Source organism: Lynx rufus, unplaced genomic scaffold (assembly GCF_022079265.1).
Source record: "Lynx rufus isolate CCGP_SWC_20201006 ecotype Redwood Valley unplaced genomic scaffold, mLynRuf1.p SCAF_17, whole genome shotgun sequence".
Classification (NCBI taxonomy): domain Eukaryota; kingdom Metazoa; phylum Chordata; class Mammalia; order Carnivora; family Felidae; genus Lynx; species Lynx rufus.
The window spans coordinates 34261392-34289125 of record NW_025814831.1 but is presented as its reverse complement, the minus strand read 5'-3'; the positions used below and the strand labels follow the sequence as shown (position 1 = coordinate 34289125).

General features: G+C 42.5%; 1 protein-coding gene across 2 annotated transcripts in view; it reads left to right on the top strand.

The window, feature by feature from the left end:
* RAD51B (RAD51 paralog B) overlaps positions 1-27734 on the top strand; it is a 576579-nt gene that overhangs the window by 415294 nt on the left and 133551 nt on the right. The window lies entirely within an intron of this gene.

Sequence of the window (27734 nt, the reverse complement as noted above, 5' to 3'; positions counted from 1 at the left end):
GATTGATGCTCACAGGTTGGCTTTCCTGGTGGTCCCATGGCAATGTAGCCTTTTGCTGGTGCTGGGTGCTTTGGGACTGGCTGAAAGTGTATACCGGCATCATGTGCTAGAGATGGGGCATTCCCAACCAGCTTTACAGAAAGATTAAGAAAAACTCTCCACGTCGGTAAATCTGCAAACTTTTCTCCACCCTCCCATGCTAGCAAAGGTCAGGCTGGCTATGGTTTACGTAGCAAGGGGAATTACACCACTGAGCCAGTGGGTGGTTTCTAGTTTTATTGAAAGTTCTTATGTGACATTTCGGAGCTCTGCTGGTTGTGGGCTGGATAAATGTGCATTAGCTGTGACAGATCCCTCTGCGCTTCCATTTTCTGCGAAGTCTTCATGAGGGAGCAGATGGGACTTGCAGGCCTGGTGAGGCTCCTGACTGCCAGGTGGTCTTGCATGGATTGGCCGCAGTTTGCCATCTCGAGAATTGGAAGGACCACAGCCCTTGCCTCTCGGTGTTTTTCAGAGTGAAAACTAATTACTTGGGGGCAGCTGGGTGGCTCAGTCAGTTAAGCGTCTGACTCTTGATCTCGGCTCAGGTCATGATATCATGGTTCATGAGATCAAGCTCCGAGTGGGGCTCGTCTGTGAGGAGCCTGCTTGGGATTCTCTGTCTTACTCTCTCTCTCTCCCTCCCTCCACTCACACACACTCTCTCTCTCTCTCTCTCTCAAAATAAATAAATAAACATTTTAAAAAAACCCTGATTACTTATTTTTTAAAGTTGTAAAATGCCCTGCATCCCCTATTTCCACATTCAGTGATGTTTCATCTCTCCCCCGTCACCTGGACCGAAAACCCGAATCGTTTACTCTTCTTCCCTCCCTGCACTCCTGTCATCCAGTCTTCTTGGCTCTTCTTTCCAGATAATATTTTTTCCTCTGTCCCCTGTTCTTTGTAAATTTTTAAAAAAATATTTATGGATAGTATACATTTTTTTTAAGTAGGCTCCATGCCCAGTGTGGGGCTTGAACTCATGACCCTGAGATCAAGAGTTGCATGCTCTACTGACTGAGCCAGCCAGGCACCTCTTCTTTGTAATTTGTATTGTGATCAGCTGACTTATTAAACTCACAGTTGGATTATTTTTATAGATCCCAAAACGGCCTCCCAACTCAAGCCTCGCTGCCATTTCCATTCTGCCACCACCAAATTAAACTCTCCGAATCTGGCTTCCTTTTACTGTGTCACTTTCCTACTCAGAAATCTTGGAGTTGTTTTAGCTCATTTCCTGAGAATGGGCTTAAATCAAGAAGTCACTTTTAAAATATTCAGGAATTTGTGGTTTGTTAGCTTGAAATCAGCCAGGGTGGAAGGATTTACACCATGGGAATCAGCACATGCTAAAAATCAGGATTTTTTTTGCTTTTCTTCTCTTTTGTGTGGATCAGTTTCCAAAATACCACTAGAGACAGTTAATGCTTCCTTACCCCTCACAGTCTGCCCTTTTCTTCCTGTTCCCCTTGGTTCTTGCCAGTGTCCTGGGTGAACTCCTATGCCAACCATGTTGACTTTCTGCGCACCACTCCCCACTCCTGTCTCCATGCCACTGCAGAGACAGCATGTTCCATCTAGAATAGCATTTCCCTTTTTCACTTCTACTGCTTCCTTTCTTCCCAAATTCCCTGACCCCTTCAAGATTTATTTAAAGGCCACCACTTTCACAAAATCCCCTTGTTTGTTCCAGTCTGCACTGGTCTCACTCCTTCTTCCTCCTCTGTGACCCTTCTACCTGTTCTGCTTTCTAAAGAAAAGGTCTAGGAAAACTAATATAACTTTTCATGTTTTCCTGACTAGATTGGAAGATTTAAAAAAAATACTTTTTTTAATGTTTAGTTTTGAGAGAGAGAGAGAGAGAGAGAGAGAGAGAGAGAGAGACACCCAGCACAGAGCAGGGGAGGGGCAGAGAGAGAAGGAGATAGAGAATCCGAAGCAGGTTCCAGGCTCCGAGCTGTCAGCACAGAGCCCGACACGGGGCTCAAACCCACTAACTGTGATCTCATGACCTGAGCTGAAGTCTGATGCTCAACTGATTGAACCACCCAGGTGCCCCTAGATTGGAAGATTTTTTTAAGGGCACCGGCTGTCTTGTATTCTTTTTGCATCTATGGTTGTGCCTAAGTGACTAGAAAAGTTCTAGCCTTATAGTAGGCAGTAAATAAATGCTGAATGGCTACCAAAGTAAATACTTTGTAAACAGTAACCATGAGACTCACACAAAGCACCTGATTAAAAATTGTGATTTATTTCACACACACACACACACACACACACACACACACACTCATTTAGTCAGCCTTGAGGAGAAAAAAAATTTTTGTTTCCTTATTTAAAAACCAGCAGTGGGGGGGTGGCGGGTGTAGGTGGCTGTCAGTTAAGTGTTGGACTCTTGATTTTGGCTCAGGTTGTGATCTCACAGTTCATGAGTTTGAGCCCCATTTCAGGCTCCATACTGATGGTGCAGAGTAGGCTTGGGATTCTCTCTCTCTCTCTTTCTCTCTCTCAAAAGAAATAAACTTAAAAAAAACAATAAGTAATAGTACTTGGCTTTGTCTTGGCTTTCTTATCTTAAGCAAAGAAGAGGAACAAAACAGATACAAAGGAAATTGTTTTGGGGCTCCGGTGTAACTGCTTCCAGAAAATGGTAAAGGTGTGTTCAGGGCAAGGGGAGACTTACCCGCTCATCCTTTGACAACTTTTTAAAATTATGAAATCCTAGGGGCAATGGAAATAATTGATTTTTCTAGAGCTTTCCTTTGTATAGCTGAGCAGGTAAAGAGGCTATAGAAATATTTTTTCCTGAAGTCTATAATGAAGTTCCTTACCAGTAAACTAAAATGGACAATTTTCCTAGAACATTTTCCTAGAACATTTATACCTACCTATTCAAATACATTGCAATGGTTGTTAATGCCACTATGATTAATAGGTATAAATTATTTTGTTGTCTCCAGCATCCCGTGTATCAGCTTTGACATTGTGTTATTAGCTCTGTGATCTTGGGCAGGTCTTTTGATAACTTGGGTTTTTTTCTATTAAAGGACAGGCTGGATAAATACAACATTGCTGAAGTCTTTTCTAGCTCTACCGTTGTGAGATCATGATGTGGGTCTGAAGATCAGGAGTATTCACTTGTTGATGGGGTTTTAAAATTCTGATTTATGGTGTGGGAAGAATGGCCTTGTATTTTCCTAGATTAAGCATAATAGGATCTTCAGGAATCTTAGCATTGATACTTTGGCATACTTGTAAGAGCCTCCTCTCCCCACATTGCTCTCTCCTGACTCTAAACAATTCCTGTCTTGTCTGTCTCTTGCCCTCTCTGCCTCTCCCCCACACAGACCTATACACAAGAAGATGTGTGTGCAAACTTGTGAGAGCGAGAAACACACCGATGGGGTGAGCTCAGGGTCCACCCTGCCCTGTAATAGATTTCAGCTGCAGAGCAGAGGGCACGGCTTAAACAGTGCTCCCTTGAAAACGGTTGTAGGGTGAGAACAAGCGGCCAAGAGCAGCCAGCGATAAAATGATCTGAGTTGACCTAAGGGAAATACCCAGCAGGGGCCAATTCAGGGAAATGAAGTCCCTTCTGCTCTGATGCAGAGCAGGGAATGAATATAAGTGACCTGGCCCAACTGAGAGATCTCTTCCACCCCAGCGGATCCTGTACTATTAATATCTGCCAGCTGCAGGCCCAGAGCCTCCCCCTGCTGAGATCAAAAGAGCCCCTATCTTAGCTGGAACAAGGTCATCTTCACAGAGCTGTAAAAGCAAGCCCTGACTGGCTGCAAGGACCTCTATGGGGGAGGAGAAGTCAGGAGATGGGGAGGTGCTCTCTCACGCTCCTTTAATCTCAGCTGACCAGCTGTTGCCCTCCCAGTGTTTGTAAAGTTGAGAGTTCTTTGTTTTTGTGTTGCTAGTTTTTTCCTCCCCCTTACTAAGTTTGTGGCTGGCTTGTTGCTTGGATCATGTTGATGGAACCATGTTCACTGCTTGGGTCCATGGTATGATTCCCTTCATTGGGGTTTCTTCCACTCTTGAATTATCCAGTTCCCAGGTGGGAGAGCCCAAGAAGAGAGAAGCGGACCCCAGAGGTCAAGGACTTTCTCTGCATTGCTCCTGCCCCATAGCATTGTGCCTGGAGAAGGAAAGAGAGGACAAATTGAATTTTCCCTATTTTTTTAGAATAACTTCTCATAGGTACAGTGTGCTTGTCAATTTTCAGCCTGCCTTTCACAAGCATTATTTCATTCTGTGGGGAGAATGGAACCTTCAAGACTTATGCAAATTGACCAAAAATCACCGCCCTATGAACCTAAGGGTGGAAATCCAGATTTCTGGTTTTATAATCTACATTGTTCTCAACCAGGCTCTGTGAATCAAAGTATTTTCCGTTTTAGTTTTTTGTTTTGTTGACAGAAACTCAGGCAACTAGATTATTACGAAGTCGAGTGACTGGTTATTGACTAGGTTATTGTGACTGTTCTGTGGCCAAGGACATGTTTCTTAGATGCCCTTGCCAATTCTTCCTGGTGGTCATCGAAAATACTAAGAGTGACTGGATCTCAGTCATAGGGAATATCCCTTTTCCCCATACTGATCAGCAGAGAAAGGATCTAACCGTCCAGCTGGCCCAAGACTCCATGCGCTATTCTAAAGTCATCTGGGATTTGGGCAGAAGGACTGGGCTCCTGTCCACACAAGCACAGTTGGTAGGTGAGGTTGACGTATGGTGACAGTGGCTCCTGTGCAAGATTGAAGCTCTGCTCAACCTGCACCATTGGCTTTCTCTCCTCTGAGGACTTAATGGGATAGCAGTAACTTCAGTGTGGTGACACAGCCCATTTCAGGAGTCCCAGACAGCTTCATGGAAAGGAAGACATGATTAGGCTGCCATCCTGGCATTTCTAGCGTCTGGCATGTTAGTATCCTCTTATCTGCATTAATAGTTTTTGACAGATAATAGCACTCGAAAACTAAAAATTAAAAGTGCATGGATGGGTAAAGGAAAGAACTTAAGAGAAAAAGTGGTACTTACTAGAACCAAGAGTGGTTTCTAGTTTTAGTATTGGAAGCCTTTCTATTCCAGTTGAATTGATGGCTGATTTCATGTGCAAGAGAAAGTATTTTGGGATTCATACTCCTCAAGCAACCATCCCTGCAAAAAGCTGGAGTCCCTTTGAAAGATTATATACAAGTGCATGGCTTGTGTCTCTTTTAAAATAAATTCAACAAGCAAGAGCAGCTCAGAATGGTTGGGGCGAATCAGGGACTTATGGTTGTGAAAGAAGCAAACTTCAAAGCATGGTATGAATTTTCAAGTTTTATTTCCACTCTTGCTTTCCAGCTGGATCTGCTCTGGATTTACTGCAGGATGTTTGAAAATGTGGCTCCCTGCTAATCTCAGACAGTTGCTATGATCAATGGTTTCTTTCATTTCCGATAAAAAACACTGGTGTTTCTGCTTAAATTGTGTGTACTTTCAGCTTTATTATTATAGTTGTAATTTATTGTCCAGCATTACCCAAATTTGTAATCCATTAACCACAGACTTTGGGGTTGGTTGGTCAAGTTAGCAGAACTCTCTCCATACTTTAGCTCCAAGGCCCTCCACAGCCCAATCCCAGACTAAGAATGTGCACTGGTTGGGGTAGGACCATGTACAAATGAGTCTGAGTGGAGCAGCCTTAAAAATCCACTTCTCAGGGGTATGGTGCAGGTTGGCTGTAATTATTGCTTTGAAAACATAAAGTGTCACCGTGTGCCTATGAGGTTAACATTAACGACTGTGATCAGCATTGTTAACATTAACACATCTATATAGCATTTTAAAATGTCCTAAAATGATGAATCACTTAAACCACCTCAAGCAACTGAAGCATGAAGGAGAGAAGGGAATTACTCAAAGGCCACACAATAAGCAAGTGGTGGTGGTGCTGGTGCCAGGAACAGAAGTTAGAGCCCCTCCCATGAAAGCCTGGATTTGGATACTGTTGCCTCTTAGGAGTGCGTTTTGGATAAAAATGGTTAAGGGTCCTAGTGACCTTTTGACCTTTTATCCCCAAGCCACAGGACATATATCAACACACACAACCTCACATGCTTCCATTCACAAGGGACACACCACACCTACCCATGTCCCATCCTCCCTGGTATCCATGGCACTTAGCTGAATGTATATTACTTCCAACAGCTGTTCAGATGCCACGAAAGGCCTAATTTATAGAAAAAGATTAAAAGCACTAAAACCCTGTGGTGTTTAGCTAAAGAAAGCCTACTTATTATTATGTGAGGTAGGGGCAGCTAGAGTTGAGAGAGGATGGACACAGCATGCAAAGGTCTGACAAGCTGTAAATCTCAAAAGGGACAGGAGCTTGTTAAAGATGTGCAGCAGGGAGACCAGGGAGTGACAGGACCAAGGAAGAGGGATCAATAGGAGGAAGGGAACACTGAAGTGAGTCACCAGGAAGTGCTTCTTGGTCAGGAGCTCTGTTTTGCTAGCAATAGTTTGCCAAAGAGAGACACATTGGAAGCATGAGGTACGTTACGATCAAATTAGATGAACGTCAGAGAGCTTTCTTGGGGGATGGTCTTTGAGGTGGTTCATGGGAAGGCTGGGCTAGATACTTTGAAAATATTTTACTCTTATCCACAGACTTCTTCACTACTTAGGATTTACTGGCTAATTTCCCAGACCTGCACATGTTCCTGTTACCATCTCAGTGTCATGAAGGCAGAAGGGACAAGAACACCAAAGCCAATCTTGTCAATTGCTTCAACTACAGAGATGATGGGGCCAAAAGCCCAAGAATGAGATGCTGGGGAGTTGGGGGGGTGTGATCCCAGAGGGGTTCAAATTGGAAGGATTTTCTGAGGTCAGATTTGTGTTTACCATCATCAAAGAGAATTCTATACCAAATATGAGAAGCCTCTAGGTCAGAGATCATAAAGAAGGGAAGAATGGCTGGTTTCTAGGAGTGGTGCCCAGAGGATAACTTAGTTTGCATCGTAATGTGGCATGAAAAACCCAGAATGCATTTGTGATCTTTGCTAGGATGTGGGGAGGATTATAACAGGGTCTGGCAAGGTGGTCTAGCCCAAGGATGGTCCAGCTGATCTCTGACCTAGGTTCAGTTCTCTCTGAGGGCTTTGCTTTTCTCCATTTTTCAGATAAGCCACTCAATAAATACTGGTTGGATTAAGCTGCATTTCATTTGGTCATACTGACATTTCCTATGCAATAGCTGAATTCCTGCATATATTAGCATAGTTTTAGAGCTATGGCCCCTCCAAAAACAACTTTTTTGGCTCAATGAAGAGACTTTCAAGTGCCTTCCAACCTGATGATTTTGTGAGTTGTAGAGCCCCTGCTATATGCACTATGTTAATGTTATAGGAAATTCAGAAATGAGCAAGATATGGTCCTTGCCCACAAGATATTTACAGTGTAGTTTGAGAATAGTTCTAAAGGAGAACATTATTAGGTAGAATGTGTGTGGTGCTTTCAGACAAGACGGTGTGCACCAAAGCTTCCAGGATTTAGGAAGAAGAACACATCTCTTTCAGCAGAGGGGAATCTGAAGGGTCCAGGGAGGAAAATATAGGAGAAAGCACTTGAGGGATAGAAAGGATTTCAATAGGCAAAGACGAGTAAAGATCAGGAAATGCTATGAACTAAGGCATTAAGTTCAAAATGGGCCATGTCCTGCCCGTATCTCCTGTTACTCTCCCCCCTATCTATTCTAGCCTCATAGCCCACACTCTTGTTTCTCACATTCGCCAAAGTGTTTCTGCCTCTGCGCTTTTGCATTTGCTATTCCCACTGACTGGAGCACTTGTCCATATCCCCTTCTTGGCCTCCTTTTTCACTACATTCAGTGTTGCTCAAGGGTCCTCTTCTCAGAGAAGTCTTTCTTCACCTCTCTATCTAAGATGGAGCCCCTAGCCCCATCCCATCCTCTTCTTTCTTCCAAGCCTGCTTTAATTTTCTTCATTGTCCTTATCACTACCTGACCTCATATTATAAATTAACCTATGGGTTTACTGCCTGCCTCCTTTGCTTTCATATAATTGCCTCAAGGGCAGGACTTTGTCTTGATCACTCCTGTATTCTATAGTTCCTGGAGAGTACTCAGTAAATCTGGGATCTGTGTTGTAAGAAAATGCAGGATATGCTGGGAAGAGGGCAAAGGAGCCTCATTTGCCTGTGGTGGTCATTTGTAATAAATCTAGAAATGGGTTGGGGCCAGACTTTGAATGCCAGACTGAATTTAGATTTTATGCTAAAATGATCATAACTATGCACTCTCAAGGTTATCTGGATGAGATGTGTAGGAAGGTTAGGGATAGGGAGATTGGAAGTAGGGAGACAATTAACTCATTGAATATCTAGGGAAGTGGAGCATCCATTGTGTACCAGCAACTATACTTAGTGCTGAGAATACAGAGATGGAAAAATGACATTCTAGATAGAGGGCATATCATTACCAAAGATATGATGGGAAGAGCATGGTCTTGTGAAGAGGTGAAATAATTCCTTATGACTGGGAGTATGGGGGAGGGGGGTGGATGTAGGAGAAATGCAAGGGATGAGACTTGAGAAGTAGGCAGTGTGGATCGTGGACATCTGGCATGCCACATTAGGGAGTTTATGACTTTTCCCAAAGCCCCTGTGAGAAGAATGTGAAGATAATCCATTGGCAACACGTCATTTCCTTGATCAACATGATTGATGAGGCTTATTTGAGTGGCTGAGAATGTTTCTCTTTCCTCCCTTACAGTTCCATGTGCATCCCTTCCAAAGCCACATGCTCAATCAAAGAAGATGGACGATCTTTCCAGATAGAGTAGTGCTGTTCTTTAGTCAAGGATATAGAGTGGTTGTGTTTCCATACCAGAACCTCTATTCCAGTGGTTCTCAAACTTCAGCATGCATTAGAATCACCAGGGGTGAGGGTGGGGTGGGTATTAATGTATACATGGCTGGGCCCCCACTCCCAGGGCTTCATTCAGTCAGGAGAGGGGCCAGATAATTTGCATTTCTAACAGATTCTCAGGCGTTGTTGATACTGCTGGTCTAGGGACCATACTTTGAGAACAATTCTTTATTCAGTGGGTTTCTTATCTGTGTTAGGCACCAAGAATACCAAGATGAATGTGTCTCCATCTGAGCTCCCAAGGAGACTAGTTAAAGAACTTTGTCCGACTGAGCAGATATCATTATAAGTTTGCTTCTAAAAACAGGTGTGTGTACCTCTGTCAATCCCATCAGTCACATCCATTCTCAGAATCTTCTCCTTCTTCTTTATCAACTCATTGCTATTACTTACCTATTGCTAGTCTGTGCTTTTGAGCCAATACATTGTCTAAAAAAAAACAACAACAACATTTAAAAACATTTTTTTCCAGTCTCAAATAACCATCTGATTCCTCTTAAATTTTCTTTATATCTACAGTCAACCCTAGAGTTTCTCTTCAGGGATGCGATAGATCTCTTCTATTTATCTGGAATCTACTACCTATTCTAAATAATTATAATCCAATGAGACGTGAGGCCTAAGCTTACTTATATTTAAGTCACCTCCTATTCAGGGACATGTGACCAGCACTTAGCACAAGCTATATCCCATGGTCAGCCATCATTTACCACTGCTTAAGACAAGATAAACCAGAGAAGCCAAGATGGCAGCTGGATAACTGAAATATGTGTACTGGAGAATTCTATAAGTTCAGTCCTTTCCACAATTTATGATATGCTGGAACAAAATTACTCCCTACCTTCAGGAGACGGTCTGAGTTTGATGGGTTAAATGCAGATGTGTGTGTGTGTGTATGTGTGCATGTGCTAGGGAGGGGATTCTGTGTTTCAATGGAAGACAGTGAGGTCTTTCTAGATTGTGATGTTGATTTTCTTAACCATGTTTCTAAACTAATAGACCCACACAAACATCTAAGAGAATCTAAGTTTTTTTTGGAAGTATTACTTTCAGCCATAGAGGATGGGTGATAGCCCAGCGGGCTAGGGATTAAGGGGACAAATTTTGTTTTGTTTTTAAATACAATATATAGATGAATGAGGCTAGAAGCAAAATAACTTAAGTGCTTCTAAGTGACAAAAGAACATGCCCCCCCGAGATAGAATAAATAATTGAAATATTTAAAAGTAGAGCCCAGGAAACAAACCTCAGTGAATAAGTGGTTGATGGAGCTTAAGGGGTAGATCCAAGGCCCAACCAGAAAGACCCATCTTGACCTTTCAGGGATCAAACTGCAACCAAGGAAAATAGCTTGTACTTTCACAAGATGATACAAAACTCAGGTAATCAGAAAAAAGAAAAAGAAAAAAATCTTGTCTTGTGGTCATTAGAAGGTAAACTCTTTGGGGCCCTTGGGTGGCTCAGTCAGTTAAGCATTGGACTTCGGCTCAAGTCATGATCTCGCAGTTTGTGAGTTTGAGCCCCGCATCAAGCTCTGTGCTGACAGCTCAGAGCCTGGAGCCTGCTTCAGATTCTGTGTCTCCTCCTCTCTCTGCCCCTCCCATGCTCATGCTCTGTCTCTCTCTGTCTCTCAATAATAAATGTTAAAAAATCTTTTTTAGAAGGTAAACTCCTTGAAGGTGGGAATCTTTGTCTCTTTTGTTCGCTACTGGATCATCACAGCCTATGATAGTGCCTGGTAATAGTAGTTCCTCAATAAATATTTGATGAATCAATGAGGCACCTATGGCTGCAAAGTAGGGGCAATCAAAGAATTAGTTGAAGCTTTAGATGTGTACTTACCTTAAAGAGGCATGAAACTGCTATTGTGATTTTTCTCACTGGACATAACATATATGCTTTAAAATTCCTCTAAAGTGTGTTCAACTTTATGTACCTGCACTGAATATGTGTGATAAATAACATTAGGCAATGCAGGGAAAGTGTCAGAAGGGAAAGAACGGGAGCTTAATAACTCTGTTTTTGGAGGGGAAATCTCCCACATTGACATCAGAGTGGTGACTGAAGTAGTTTAGTCTGATATACAAAAAGGATGTTTATTAGGGACCTACTATCTACTAGGTCCTGTGCTAGGCAGATGCTAAGGGCTGAAAAGCTCTTTACAGAGACAAAAGCTCTTTACAAAGCTCATAGTCAGGAGGGGGAAAGTGTGATGGATGAGTAAGTGAAGTGTGCTGTGATGGCTGTAGGTGTAGGATATCACTGTGGAAAGCATGCATGAGTCCTGGTTTGGGGATGGAAGCTCTCTAGGAGAGCTTTCCAGTGAGGAGACACTTGAGCTGGATCTTGAAGGATCAGTAGCAGTTCCCAAGAGGAGAAAGAGGTTGGGAAGGGGGCTCCTGGCCTAGAGAAAAGCCCATGTAATGGACTAGAGGCAGGTGCCATAGGGGACCTATGGGAGGGGTGCTGTGGCTGGCACAGAAGAGAGTGGCATGAGGTCTGTCTGTCGAGATTGGCAGTGGCCAGGTTGTGAAAAGTGTTACCCATCACACTAGTCACTTTGCATTCTTTCCTGAGGGTGATGGGGAGCCATTGAAACAAGGAAGAGGCAGGATTATTTTGTGGTTCAAAGAGATTTCTCAGGGAGCAATGTACAGGTTACAGGGAATGGGGATGAAACTAGAGAGCTTGGATTTTGATCTCTTTGAGGGGAATCACTTTTGGGTGGGAATGGAAACTTTGCAATAAGCTTTAACCATTCTAAAGTCTGGGTGGCCAGATCTGGTTTTGATTTCTCACCTCATCAACCTGGGAGAGATTTCTTTGGTGCATCAGACTTCTGAGTAGCATCAGGTGAGTCTTCCATTTATCAAGGCATTTTATAATTAGAAATGGCTTATCTGTAATTCTTTGTTAGGTGGTGAGAGAAAATAGTAAATTATTTAAATGGCACTGTGGGAATTAATCAATGTTTTGTGCTCTTTTTGCTAGTGATAATAATATTGAGTGTTTAATATGTACCAAACTAAGCATGAAAAATCTCAGCCGATTTGTGGGGTTCCATTATTGCCTCCATTTTAGCAACAAAGACACTGAAGCTTGGAGCATTTACATAAGCTGCTGATGGTTAGCTAACTAGTGATTAGCGCGGATTCAAACCTGAGAGTCTGGCTCCAGAGTCTGTTCTCTTGACCAGTATATTATACTCAGTTCTACAAGATGCTAATACAACTACCCTGCTGAGTGTATGATCATGTATTTCTGCCTGTCATTGCCAGAGTTGAGTGTCCCATGCTAAGTGATATGATAATTGTGGCCACTTCTTTGTAGGCACCCTGAAATCTGTTTACAGACAGACCTTAGAGCAGAGGTGTTTTTAACAGTAGATAAGGCACTGCATTTCAAATTAGGAGACCTGTGTTCAGCAACCAGCTCTGCCACAAACCACCTGTGTTATTTTGAGCAAGTCACTTAACTTCTCTGGGCCTCTGTTCCCTCGGCCACATATTGCATTAGGTGATGCCTTTGTGAAGTTTCCTTCTTTGAGGGGCAAATTGATACTTCTTTTTCAAGTTTCACACAAACTTCTCTGTTTCTCCTTTAAAGATGAACAAAGCAGAATGGACTGAGGGTTGATGGGGGCTGGGGGAGAGGGGAAAGTGGGTGATGGGCATTGAGGAGGGCATTTGTTGGGATGAGCACTGGGTGTAGTATGGAAACCAATTTGACAATAAATTATATTAAAAAAAAACAAAAAAAATAAAGATGAACAAAGCAAACCCCAGGCTGGACCAAACCCTCTATGAGCATTTTAGCACATCTCTTTGTCACTATCACTATTATATTGGTTATGTAGAACAGCAATCTTCACGTTTTTTTTGAATCCACAACTCATGGTTTTTAGGCACACGACCCCAAAATATGTAAAACTGCTATCTCTAAAATGTAGAACTACTATACTATTATATAAAACACACCAGAAATAGAGGTTTTAAAAAATGAAATAGATTCAAACATTTTCTTCCCACATCGCAATGAGTCATCATCTATATGCCTGCCACTGATGTCATGGGGACAGTTCAAATGTATCCCCTCCTTTTCATTGCAAAGCTCCTTACTGTCCCAAAAAGAATGAGAATCAACCTAAAACTTGAGCATTGGCTCCATTCTTTCAGTTGTTCATTCATTCACATATGAAGCATCTGTAATATAAAAACTTGCTAAGTGTTCAGGGGATAACAAGAATAAGATCAGGGTTGGCCTCTACCCTCTAGAACATAAAGGTTAATTCTAATTTTTGTCAACCTTATCTTGGAATCCTAGAATTCCTGCATACAGTAATGGAGCCAAACCTTACATCTAAACAGGTTGTATGTATTGTGCTACAATGGCTAGGACAGGAAAAGATAGGAAAGCCCAGAAAAGAGGTCCACACACAGTGAAAATCACACTGAGCATAGCACTTGGTGAGGTACCAGGATGTGAGAGGCAGATTGTAGATGTGTGGGGCACTCATGGAGAGGAGAGACCATCAGGACCTTTGGGTGTCTTGGGCCACCATCTTAGGGTATTAGGACACCATGAAGATGGACTCCCTGACCATTCTGTCCTGAGTCACAAGGTATGCAGGGCCCTATATCAGCCAACAGACAGCCTCCATCACTCATAAAACTACAGGCTGTAAATCAGCCCCATGTTTCACTGAGAACTGGCCCGGATGGCCAAGGTAGCTCTGTGCAGCTTAGCACCTGTGGTGGGTGACTGCTTTTTTTGGCCAGCTGTTTCATGAGCACCACATCAGATAAACTGCACTTGGTTCCTATGCTCACTCCAGACACAAACAATTAAGCACATCCTGCTGGAATAGTCATGTTAGGGAACCTGGCTTTCCTGTGCTGATCATCTGGTTTTCCTGTCCCTCAGGGTCAAAGTTTGGAGATGCTGTTGAGGCAACCTTGAGAAAGCTGTTAACCCTTAAAGGGGGTTTAGCTGTTCATCAGCAAATATATTCAAAAACGGTTTGCAGCCAAAGCCTTACCATGTATGGCAGTTTTCAATAATTATCAAAATCATGATTTCATTAATTTTGTCCTCTATTCAGGGCTGGCTTAGAGAAGTAGGAGATTGCAATTAATGGATCCTTTTCTGGTTTTGTAACCAAGTTGCATTCTCAAGTTGAGGGAACCACCTTGCGCTTCTTAGTTAGTTTATTCATCTGTGTATGGGGGTAAAGTTACCCATGCCGCCAGTGAAATTTCACAAGTGAAACCTCATGTAGTTGGGTTCCCAAGTTCATGAGAAATCCCTTTTCTTCACGAGAATGCACAGATCAGCCGAGACTAGCATGACTAATTCTAGAACGAGTCTAAGCCGAACAGCTCTCTGGAGGAGTCCTCTGCAATTAGTATGCATGACCCACTAAGGCCTTTGCCCAACTAGCATTGGGAACCACGATGGGCATGGCACAGTGTCATCTTGATATTCTGCCCTACTGATAAACATTCCTGCAGTTCTAAGTGTATGTGCAATTGGTGATGAGCAGGTGTTTGGGAAATCTTTGAAAACATGTAAGTTAGTAACGCTATCTCTTTGGAAAGACATACATCCTTAGAGGTGAAGTTCCAGGGGAAGGGCCTGGTGGAGAAAGAGTGGGAGTATATGTTGATCACTGGAGGACAGCTTACAGTATGCCAGGCAATGGATTGCGCCATCAGGAAAGGAATCTAGAAAGGTGAGGAGACTCGTGAGAAAGAAAGTGACTTCTGCTGACAGATCACTGTTGTTCAGACTCCATGAGGATGAGAAAGGAAAGCCAGAAACCTACATGACAACTTCTTTGGGGTTGGAAAAAAATATTGATTTTTTTTTTCTAGCTGGAATTTGACAGGGTCAGTTCACGTCTGGGTTTTCAGCACTTAATACAGGGCCCTTTTGTCTTGGGAGGCGGCTGGACTGGTTTTTCCTCCAGGCAGGTGCACAGAGGGCGTTTATTGTAGCCTGAAACACAAACACCAAGCCCCTAGGCCCTGATCCACACACTCTCCAGTGTGGCTCAAGGAAATAAAGTGAACAATGTCTCTTGCAACAGGCTAGCACTGTAAATACCACTCCTGAATGAAATATTTCTTAAAACTTTGTATCCGTAACTCGATCATCTCTTAAAACTTAATTATATGTCGGGGAAAAGGAAGCTATTGGCTCCTCCAGCTGTCCAGGTTGAACAAGAGCGCACAATGGAGCATATCCGATTCGCGGCCTTGCTTAGGTAATCAGATTAATATCTCCTGAATTGAATTTACCCTTTTGATATGGAGTCTTTCAGCTGCCTTGTTTCACATCTCAAATTCTGACAAAGCTGTGCGGCCTTTGAGTAATTTCCCTGAAATCTATATGCGGGAAGCCTGTTCTCTTTCGAGCACTTTTTGGGACTTGTACCAATTAAATCTGTTTCTGGCACACTTTTAATGGCATACTTTCCCCTGAGTCAACAACTGCTCCAAAATCTGAGGTCATTTGTTTAATTTAAAAGCAAAGGTTATGAAACAACCATTTCAGGCTTCACCAGCCAAGCCCCTGTGGCTTTGAAAGGGGTGATGAGACAGGGGAAAGGCTAATAAACTGGATTTCTTACACACAAAATAAATTAATTACCGTGTTTCTGTTAAATCAGTATCAAACCAGGTTTGTCCACACCCTCTCTGCCAACCTGGCTGTCCCTTTCTCTTCAAACACACCCCCTTCTACTGGGACTTTCATCCTCACGATTGAAGTTCACCCTCTTGCTGTTGTTCTTGCAAAACAAACATCTGGAGTGGATTTTTGTCAGCTGGAGTTGAGAGAGAACTGTAAATGATGCGGTGATTTTTTTTTTCATCCTTATTAAATTTATTTATAGCCAGTCTGAGGCCAGGAAACATGTTTTTAAATGGCTAGAGCCCTTGATTGGAAGTTCTCAAGGAACACACAGTGGATGGCATTTTCCCCCTTGCCATTTTCTGAATAATACAAGGATAAAATTACATAATTCCCCATTTGGGTGGTTGGTTTTTTGGGGTTTTTTTGTTTTTGTTTTTGTTTTTCCTGAAGAACCCTTCATTAGGACATTTTTTACGTCAGAATTCTTCCATTGTATTAGCTTATCCAGTATGCCTTTCTTTCCATCAGTGAGAGAAAAGGGAATGTAACTTGCGGGATATTTTTGAATAATTACAGTGATAGAGAGTGAGTTGCTGGTCATGTGAGACATGAACCAATGGCGTGGGTCTTTTCTTTTGCCAAAAGAATACAACTTGGATCCAATTCCCACCTTTTCCACTTCACAACCTCTAAAATCTTAAAGCTGCAAATCTTAAAGAATCCCATTCATTTTCTCGTTATTTAAGATAATAAAAGTTTCCACAAGGGGCTTAGGAAAATAATTTATAAAATACTTTGCTAGACCCTTAGACCTTATTAAATCACAATGCCTTGGGGTTTATATAATTATTTAAGAAACAAAAACATTCTAGAGGAGGCTGAGTCCTCCTCTAGATGATGATTTTTTTTTTTTTGAGATCCCTTCCACTTCTATGATTTGAGATGATTCTTTGATTTTCTTTCACTGTCATTAAAGAAGAAGAAGAAGACTGTTTGGGAATGAGGTTTGTTACCCACAGGCATTTTCTTGTCCAGAGAAGAGGCTGTTCTGCTTCCTGCCACCCAAGCCAGTCATTCCTCAGCCTGAACAATAGAACCCTAATGTTCTCCATCTTGCTAAGCATTAGTCTCTGTTGTTATGAAAGTGAATTGAAACCAAATGCACTTTCTATTGGAAAAGCTGCTATTGATCTCAGCTCATAGACAATCCTGAGAGGGTGCTTATAAAACAGAGGGAAAAATCCTTGCTGTTGTATCATAACCCCAGTTATCTCCCTCCCAGGCCTCTGAACATATCTCTGATGCTGCATCGTTCGATTTTATTTCGTTCCTGCCACTTGAAGATTGGTGTTCCATATTTAGTTCTTGGAAGTGTTCACAGATTCTTTAGAGAATTATCTTGCTAATGGACTGGGAAAGCTATTCTTACAGCAAGACCCTTCATTAACTAAGAGGACATAAAAGATAGCTCGTGTTCTCCACCAAGAAAGACAGCTCTGTTTCATCTGTCTGATGGGGAGCGTTTGAGACAGAGCAGCCTCATCACATGTGGGTTTCTGCTGCCCACTTTCCAGTTATTAAAGTAGAAGCCGACTCAGTGGCACTGGCCTGGCAGAGAAATGAGCACAGTGAGGTCATCACTCATCACCGGCTTCATGATGCAGAGGGCCATGCATTAGAAAATAGCAGGCCCAAGGGGAAAGAGCCATTGTTTTTCAGTCAGGAGAAAGGAGAATCACAGAGAGGTAGAAAGAGGTAAAGGGCAAAGACCAAGCAAGCCAGACACTAAACAACACTGCATCTTCCAGGAGCCAAATAGTGCCTGCTAGATTTAGCTTTCATTGTATTTGGAGATGAAAATCAGAGGGTAGAGGAAGGTACCTGGAGAATAGCACTGCAGGGCACTCCATGCTAGGGGCGTGGATTTCTATGTCTGCACTTAGAATCTTCCACAGTATTTTCCTAACAATAATAATAATAAAGATTGTAATGACTTTTTTTAAATCTCCCTAAAGAATGCAATGTAAAATGTTGCAACTTGTGGTAGAGTCAGGATCCCTGCCCAAGTTTTTGTGAGGGAACTGACACAGAGCCTCTGGTGTTGGGCACTAAACAGTTGCTCTAACCAAAGAAAGGAATAATCATGGGACATGGTTATTCTAGATGTGATGCTCAGGGAAATTGAATAGAATGTGATGACATTATATAAGGAATATTCTTAGACATGCCAGGATATTGTATGAAATCAACTGGACTGGCTATCATGGGAAACATAATTGGATTAATATGATTTTTTTTGTAAAGTGTTATTTTATTTCTTTTCTTTATTTGTTTGTTTGTTTTGAGAGAGAGAGAAAGAGCACGAGCCAGAGAGGGGCAGAGAGAGAGAGAGAGAGAGGGAGAGAGAAAATCCCAAGCAGGCTCTGTGCTGTCAGTGCAGAGGCTGACACGGGGCTCGATCCCAAGAGCTCTCGAAACCAAGAGTCAGACACTCAGCCGACTGAGCCACCCAGGTGCTCCTGTCAGGTGTTATTTTATTCTGCTATATTTTGTGTTAGTTTGACACCATTGTCAGGCATGGACATCTTTCATTTATATTCCTGTTTTCTAGAATTCAAGGCTTTAAAACTTAATTAGTTTTGAATCAGCTGGTTGCCTCACAGAGGCGCTGGGGAGATTTGTGAACCTCATGAGGTTGCCCACATCTGTCCTGTGTAAATGTCTTCTCCCTCTGGCATCTTCAGTTGGGCACAAGGAAGATCAGACATCCTGATCACTCTAGGATGGAAAGGATTACATCATAACATTGTGGGCTGTTTTCCCCTCAGGCATCCAAAAATGATTTCCTCTTATCACCTGATGAATTTTTACATGTTTTACATTTTCATCCTCTGTGCTTGTGCTTTTTATGAAGTCACAAAGCCTGTAAATTACATAAAACATCAGAACACAACATATTGGACAACTCCATGCTATTGTCAGAACTATTACAGGTCTGAGTGCTTGAGGTAAGCCCAGTCGGGCTGAATGTGAGGGGGAAGAGGGCAGTCTTTTAAATGAGCAAGTAGATGATGGCTTTCTTCTCTAAGGAAAGCTACTTTGGCTAGAACAAAAGAAACTGTAAAGTGGTAAGCAGCCTTGCTTCTGTGAACCAGGTTCAGCCTTTTCTTTTGCTTTTTCCCATCTAACACCTTTGTGAGCCATTTCACTTTCCTCTCACAGACTTTTCCAAGACATTGCAGTCATGGTGCAGCCTCTTCTGTGGAGAAAGTTTGGGCCATGTTGTTCCCCCAGCTGGGAGCTCCTGTCTATCATCACTGTATTGGAGATGTACCCCACTAGTGGTACATTTCTTCCAGTCCCTTGTGCCTCCTCATCTCCCATTTGTCCAGCCCTGTACACCTCATCTTGGTGTGCATGACACTCATTCCCTCCAGAAGGTTTCTGTGTGTGGAGGAACGCAGCGGGGAGTGTGGTGACATGTCCACTTTGTTAACTGCAGCCCAAGACATAATCTAGTAGAAAAGGAAAGACATGACAAGGTCAACAAAACCAATTTTAACAGACTACCCCTAGGCAGCTTTGTCTGAAGAGGAAATAATTACCAAAAAAATGAGACTTAAGTAGGACATTTGGGAAGCAGACAATGACTGTTTAATTTAATTAATTATTTTTTTTTTCATTTTTAAAATGTTTGTTTATTTTTGACAGAGAGAGAGAGAGAGAGAGAGAGAGAGCATGAGCAGGGGAGGGGCAGAGAGAGAGAGAGGGAGACACAGAATCTGAAGCAGACTCCAGGCTTCGAGCTGTCAGCACAGAGCCCAATGCGGGGCTCGAACTCATGGACCACGAGATCATGACCTGAGTTGAAGTTGGATGCCCAACTGACTGAGCCACCCAGGTGCCCCTATTTATTTGTTTGTTTGTTTGTTTATTTATTTATAAAGTTTATTTATTTTGAGAGAGAAAGAGCAAGAGAGCATGAGTGAGGGAGGGGCAGAAAGAGAGGGAAAGAGAGAATCCCAAGCAAGCTCTGTGCTATCAGTGCGGGAGCCCTACAAGAGGCTCAGTCTCATGAACTGTGAGATCGTGACCTGAGCCGAAATCAAGAGTCAGATGCTCAACCGACTGAGCCACCCAGGCACCCCAATGACTGTTTTTAAAGGCTCAAAGTTCTGATACATGTGTATGCCTTTTCCCCCTCATCTCTTGCAAATAGATAATTGTTTACGTCCAGAGAAAATTCAGGAAAAAAAGCCTTTTTTATTTCCAGGAAACCTGGCCACTGTGTTCTGTAGCCAGTAATAAATGACAATGCCACCAACAGTGACCTAGGACATCCTGAATTCTTGCTCTGATGAAGAGCTTGCATTCTCTTTTCAAAGGGTATCCTGTTCCTATTGCAATCCTCATGCTATCTCAGAGCTCAAGATCATCTTACCCCCCTCTGTAACCATACTTAAAATAGCACCAGGGCTGTTTAGAAGACTCTACACATAGTCGTTGATGTCATGGGGACAGGGGTGCAAGGGTAGGATGAAAAAAAAAAGGAAATAGATATTGGCCCCAAACATATCAGAATTCAGCAAAGCAACCCATTGAAACTCAGCTGTTATTTTAACTTGTGTTGTGTCAATCAAATATTATTTTGTCCATTTGTGGGGTTAACTGAGTGCTGTTCATCCACAAAAGCCCCACTCCATATAGACAGTAGCCCCGTAGAGGAGAAATGTGTTTAAAAAAACACAAGCGCTGGTGAACGGTGTTGTACCCAAGGGTAAGGTATACACAGAGCAGCTCCTTCTGATCAGGAAGACTGAGTCACTTAGTCGGTACTGGCACTACCGAAATGAGTGGGAAGAGCAGAATGCAGTTCCCTGGAGCTTCTAAGTTGCTTGGTAGCCCCGCAAGTTTAAAGCAGAATGTAGAACCAATCCATCATTCTGCTTTTCTACTGTCTTCCAGTTTAAAACACATTGCAAACTAAAGTCTAATGAAGACTCTTGCTTTACCTTTGTCCCATCCAGCCATCAAGGCAAAGTTGATGGGAAAGTTAAGTTTTCAGAGACGATGCAGACCCTTCAGTCTTAAACCTGTTGTCATCTGACAGTGGCTGGGTTAACAGGTACACCTCTTTTTCTCCTGAACTAAGGCAGTTGGACTTTCAGGAAAAAAAAAAACAGGAAGAAACAGCTCAACCCTAGAAACCACTTCAATAGTTCTCAAAGCCCAATAGCTCTCTCAGTGGACTAAAAATCATTGAGTCAGATACTTACAGTGAGTGAATTTATATTATGTAAGTTATACCCCAGTACGTCTATAGAAAAAAATTAACGTCGATGACTCAACAACAGGGAAAACATCTTATCTTTTTCATTTTGCCCTCCTGGGTCTACCCTACTAACAGCGTGGCTATCCATTCCTTCCAGTTCTTTCCATGATGTAAAGATTTTGCCAGCAGAATCCTCAAGCTTTTACGGTTTCTCTCTTTCACTGTCTTACTCTGTTTGATTCACTTGGCAATGTCAGAGCTTTTCTATCTGAAGAATCAGTGGAAGATAAAATATTGCTAAGAAGAATTTGGATAGTAGTGAAAATATTAGGAAAGAAATGGAGGGAGGGGCCATTATTAACAAATCAGCCTAGTTATAAATATTAAGCTTGGAAGAGAAGGATTAAGCCATTTGGGTTATCTATGCAAAATACCTTTGTTTTGCTAACCACAGAAAAAAGTCCTTGCTTGGGGTGTCTTGAGGAGTCAGAACCTGGGGTGGTTCCAACTCAGTGATGCTGATTTCCGGTGGTGTGCATCAGTCGCCAAACGGCTCTAACTGTTTCAAAGTTTAGAGGGAAAGGGAATGATAGAAGTTTTGAGGTCTTTGCTGGTTTCTTATTCAAAACATGACTTCAGTTCTAAGCAGCCTATTACAATTGTGATTGCTTATACCTGGTGAATTCTAATCTTCTGTATGGGAACCACACTGCATGTGTATGGGGCTTTCCCATCTGCCTCCTTTGTGAATCTCTTCTTCTTTCAGTGCCTCCAAACTTGGGCCCCAAAGAGGGGTACAGCAGCTGAATGTCATGCTCTTGGGCCTTGGTCCAGACATGCATCTTTCTGGAAGGATGACTGAATCCCATTCTTAAGTCTGAAGTTCCTCTTGATTAGCGGCTCCTTTTGTTTGTTGTTTTTAACGGCATCTCTGTCTTTCGTGGGTAGCTTACAGGGATGTGTTTGAGAGCTCCTTCCAGCTGGGAAGTTGCCCAACTCCCACCAGCTGAGTTGGGGGATTGCTTCCCTTTAGTTCCGCTGCTGCCTGTGGACGACAAGCACTGTGCTTCCAGCCCTGGCCACAGTGGCCCTTGTCTGCTGTGCAAACTTGGCTCTGTTCTCCGGGTTTTTATTCTCCAGCCATCTGGGCATTTTGAGCACCCCTCTTATCTTAGTACCTTGGCACTCAGGACCACATGTCGTCCTATCATAGAGATGGGAACAAAGGAATCCTTCACTTTTGGCCTACAATTCCCCTAGAACCATCATAGGTTGAGTGACAGTCAAGGAGATTGTCAGGTGGGGATAGGTCTGGAGTGATGTAAATGGTTTTGCTGATAGAAGGCATACATGTGACAATAGCTAGGACTGTTCAGGACCAGGATTCATAGCTACTGGCTTCCTCCTTTTTCTGTTGGCTATTTTGAAGTCAGGGAGCAAGAAGCATAAAGACCCTTGTGGTCTCTGATTACTGTAGCCTCTCCATGCCAGGCAGCTTAAGCTTAGGGGCTAACAAGTGTTGTGTGCCAGAGGAGTGAATCACAAGCTTCTAAAATTCCTCCTCCACATCCTCAACTGCTGATTTGGGGAGGGTTTGATCGGAGTCATTCACTCTTCAGAGAAGTGTCTGGAAAGATTAGTCCAAGAGTGCTGACAGCAAGTTCCCTGTAATCATTCTGCCTAGAAAAAAAGAAGCATTTGCTCAAAGGACATTTCACTGCCCCGTTTACTGCTACTCCACTATGTCCTCTCTTATCACCACCCCAGCCCTCTGACCCCTGTGTACTCCTTCAGACCCCTCGCCCTGTTCAGACCTCTCTCGGAGGTGGTCATAGAGGCACTGGCCAGCCAAAGAAAATGCGGCCAAATGGTGTTAAGTCACTTCCGTTTAGACCTTAGTAGTTGGGTGTGGCTGCAGCTTCTTGAAAGGCAGACCTAAAATGCTTGCCTCTTTTCAGAGAATCTGATTTCACATTTGGCTGCTGACCACATGGTTACTGGCATTCATTCATATATTGGAAGCCCAAAGCTTCCACATGCTTGATTCTACAGAGCAGTGTAATATTAACAAGACATGTCTTGATTATGAAGCCAAAAAGGTGATGCAACCTCACTTCACACCAAAGTGGGTGGGTATATTTATTTATGTTTTAATGGTTGAGGCAGCAGAGACACAGGAAGGGTTGAAAATTCATTCAGGATCAGCCAGTGTGTCCCAGTTTTGATCTTTTGGTCTCTATGACAGGCGATGGTGATCACTTTCCTGTAGAGCACACAACCATTGTAACTGGAACCATAGGTTCTAAATACGGCTCCCTTTCCCCACCTATTAGCACCACCATCCAGCTGCCAGAACCCACTTGGTTTTCTGTAGAACACCAGCTAAAGACACTTTGTGTTGCCCCAGAAGGCCTTTTAATCTTTGTCTCATTTTAGGTGTGCATCTCAACCAAGAAGATAACTCTTGATATGCAAAATTAACTCTCTCTGGTTTTCACGCTTTCTTCTCATGAATTGTCCTCTGTCTGGCAAAACTCAGAAGAGACAACGGAGTATAGACCGATCATTGCTCTCAATGCACATGAATGATGCGCTGACCTTTTATGTCTTGGTAAATGAGTGCAGAAGGAATGCATATTCTATGGCACAAGCTGGCTCTACCACGTGGTGTAAAGTACATGGCCATTTTATTTCACATTAGGAAGAGAAACTTGGAGCAGCTTGGCAGCAGATCTGTGGTCAGGTAATTAATCTAAAAACTATAGCTATCTTCCACATAGGAGATTAAATACCCATCTTTGGTCAGATCAAAGCGAGCCTCTTAGACTATCTGATCTTTGCAAAAGGCCCCAAGTTGGGCCAGCACCACAGTCTCTACAAGCATTGCTCCCTGTGTGTGTGTGTGTGTGTGTGTGTGTGTGTGTGTTTTAATGTTTATTTTTGAAGGAGAGAGAGAGACAGAGTGTGTGTGTGGGGGGGGGGGGGGTTCAGAGACAGAGGGAGACACAGAATCTGAAGCAAGCTCCAGGCTCTGAGCTGTCAGCACAGAGCCCGATGCCGGGCTCGAACCCACAAACCACAAGATCATGACCTGAGCCGAAGTCAGACGTGCAACCGACTGAGCTACCCAGGCACCCCGTGTGTGTGTGTGTGTGTGTGTGTGTGTGTGTGTGTGTGTGTGTTTTAAAGACCATTTTAGTGTGTTTAAATAATTTGGTTTGTCTGCTTTTGTAGCTCTTTAGACCCAAAGTAAAACTTTGGTTTTATTTATACAGACTTTATATCAATTTTCTCCTACTAAAACAAGTCACTGTCTCCTGGAGTTTGAAGAAAAGTGAATATTTACTGGGACTTTTCTGAATGAGAACAGCAGCATTGCTCTTTGGAGAGCACTACAATAAATAACATCTTCAACTAATAGGACATTTTCTTTAGGGCATTAATGAATAGAGTTTATATAATTTCTCATTCACTTTCTTTCTATCTCGCTGAGACAGCTTAGATACTGGTGCAATTGTAAAATGAAAAGAACCAAAATAGAAATGCCTTACAAGAAAGAATGCAGACATTTGTTTGATCTTTATTGCCAAGGTGCTGCCTAGAGCTTGTGTGTTTTGTGAGTTCTGCATTTCACCTACCCATGGGGGTCTGAGCAGTGTATGATTTGGGCCAGGATGCAACAAGCCCATGGTCAGGTTGGACTGGACAAATTACCATATGTCATATGTACCAACCTGGCACTAATTATGTGCTGGTCAAGGAAGTGTTTTTCAGATCATGGGGAGCCACTAGTGAAAATCCATTGGTGCTTTGATGGTGGCCTTTGTAGACACGTCTATAATTTGAAACCATTCCTATGGCAGGCCCTTGGAGAGGTCTGACTTCAGCCAACATGCAACATTAGGCAGAAGAAAAGGAGGCCTTTCTAGCTGATTTGACCCGTGGGTGGGCCCTCTTCCACATGTTTCTAATTAGGGATGCAAGAGAGAGTAGATATTCCATGGCGACTCTCCTTTCCTTCTTGGCTATGAGATAGAACAACAGCGCCTTTGTGGTGACCTCTGCAGAGCTGTTTACATTTGGTGACCTGACTGGCCACTTCGGCCAGCGTGGATGCACCTCCTGGCTAACAAGGAACAGCCACGCTGTTAGTAGGGTAGACCCTGGAGGGCAAAATGAAAAATAAGATGTTTTCCCTGTTGTTGAGTCATTGAAGTTAATTTTTTTACAGATGTGTTGGGGTGTGATTTACATAATATATATCCACTTACTGTGAATTCAGTTGATGATTTTTAGTCAATTTAGAGAGCTAGATCACCATCACCATATTCCAGTTTTTACAACTTTAGCTGGACTTAGTTTGAAGATACAAAATAATCATAATTGGAATGCAGGTCATGCTCAAGTGCAAAATAAATTTTTGAGGCTCTCTTTGGCTAGGGAAGAGGGCCACCCAACAAGTCCTTTGAAACAACGAAGTCTTGAGTTTCTCAAAGTACATGAAGACTTGAGAATAGCATTTGTATTTAGGAAGATTTTCCATATTTTTGCTCATCGAATAGTATGACTTATTTGAATGAACAGAGACACTGCTCTAGAACCTACCTTATATCAACATCAATGAGTCCTTCTTGATTATAAAGAGAAGGTGCAGAAGATGGGAATGTGTGGATCCTTCCCTCAAAGAGCTTATAGCCCGCTTTGAACATCTCATCAAAGATTTATTTACATGGCCTCTCATTTTCAGATATTATATTAGGCACTGCAGACACACAGATGAGTGAAACAAGGGCCCTGCCTTGAGAGTTTAGAGTCCAGTGGCTCCCAGGTAATATGATAGTTTCAATATGATGTCATAAGTTCTGTGATAGAAGTACTGTGTAGTATAAGAAAGGTCATCAAAGCAAAGATTTCCTGTCTCTAGATGTTACTAAGAAATCAAAGACATGGTTAATAATTGCATCAATCCTGCTGACACAGATTGAGTACCTGTCCTTTGCTCCATTTGAACGAGATTCTATGAGATCTGGTCCCTGCCTGCAACAGGCTTTTGAAATTGGTGGGGGTATCTAGTCTTCGTTACTTCCAATTATATGTAGTAACTGCATACAAGAAGAAAAAGCAAAATACACCAGGACTTTGGAGGCAAAAGAGAGACCCATTTCAAGGAGTCTTTTTAGAAGAAGTAGCCCCCAGTCTACTTCCAAAGCTCAAAAAGCTCAAAAGCTGAACTTTGACAAATAGGCAGGATTTCAGCAGTCAAGGCCAACCTTTGGGAAGTGGTTCAGAAGAAAGATGTGAGCAAAGAAAGTCTCAGGGACGGGAAAGCTTAGGATGTGTTCTGAGAACAGTGAGTAATCCAAGATGGATTGATACACATGTCACATGGTATAAACTATTTCTGTGTATCTATGTCAAAACCGGGAGATCAAGTGAATCACAAACTCTGACTTCCCTTGACGGTATCAAGGAAGGCTTCCCAGAGAAGCAGTTCATTTCACTCTGTCCCTTATGTGCACGTTATGCCAAGATGATATGATTAGTTTCCTTCTTCAGTTTCTTCTTTTATGATTCACCATGAAGCCACCACCCACTGGGCCGCCATCAAAGCACCAATGGATTTTCACTACTGGTTCCCTATGACTTAAAAAGTACTTCCTTGACCAGCACATTTTTTGTGCCAGGTTGTTGAGCTGGAAACAGTTTCATTTATTTGACCAGGTCAACCTGGCCAAAGGCCTGTTGTACCCTGGCTCAGAAGTTTAATATAATACTTTCAAGATGATTAAAAAAACAACTCCTTGAAACATTGGCTGCTAACCTTTGAAAGGGTAATTGCTGTACCTGAGTAGACTCAGGAAGTGGATTGGAGGTTTGAGAAGAAAAAGAGTGGTACCATTTGCTTAAAATTCCCAGGACTCCACAGGGTAAACCTATCTCTAAATTTAGGTTGCTAAGGACCTTGAACCTGGGGTTGTTTGGGGATATTTTGGAAAGTAAGGAATATTGTTGGCGTTCAATCAGGAAGGAAAGAACTCACTTGGTTTTGATATAACCAAGGAAGAGGGAGTTTTGCATTTGTTTGTTTACATGGGCGGTCCACCTACTGTGTGGCCTTGTTCACAACATGGCCAACCTCTCTCTCTCTGAGGTCACTGTGAATAGCCAGTCTGCAGCTGTGGCTAGAGACAATGGCCAGCACTGCTGGGCTTTGCCCTTTAGGCCCCAAAGGTTAATTTCATAGTAGTTTGTGGCATTGAACCTGCCACAAAAGCTGCTTCATTTGGGGAAATATAATTTCTGTACATGTATTTTTTTTTTCATAAAGAATAAAGAGGAGAGATTTTTGGAAGGACATCACGTAATCTTATTGGCCTTGCTAGACAAGCTTAAAAAGCAAGAGGTCAGTGCTCTTACAAGCGTCATGTCTCAAACGTCTGTCTACCAACAATTGCTTACATGCCATCAGAGGGGAAGTCCCCTCCCATTGTTATTTTTTTGCTCTAGACTGAGATATTTAAAAAAAAAATCCCTGAGTGGGGAAATGATATTATATATATATATATACTGTATTATATATTATACATATATATACTATAAATTTAATACTGTATTTGCTGAGAAGTAAAAAGCCCTATAAACTGTGGGACTTTTTTTTCTTTTCTGGTATTTTCCAGTGCAGTACTAATTACGAATGGGAGATGACTTTGCTTTGCTACTCTGCAGGTTAGAAAGGGTAGCTTCTTAGCCGCTGATGAAGGTTGCCAGATAAAATGTAGGATGGTCAGTTAAATTTGCATTTTGAATAAACAACAAATAATTTTTTAGTATAAGTATATTGT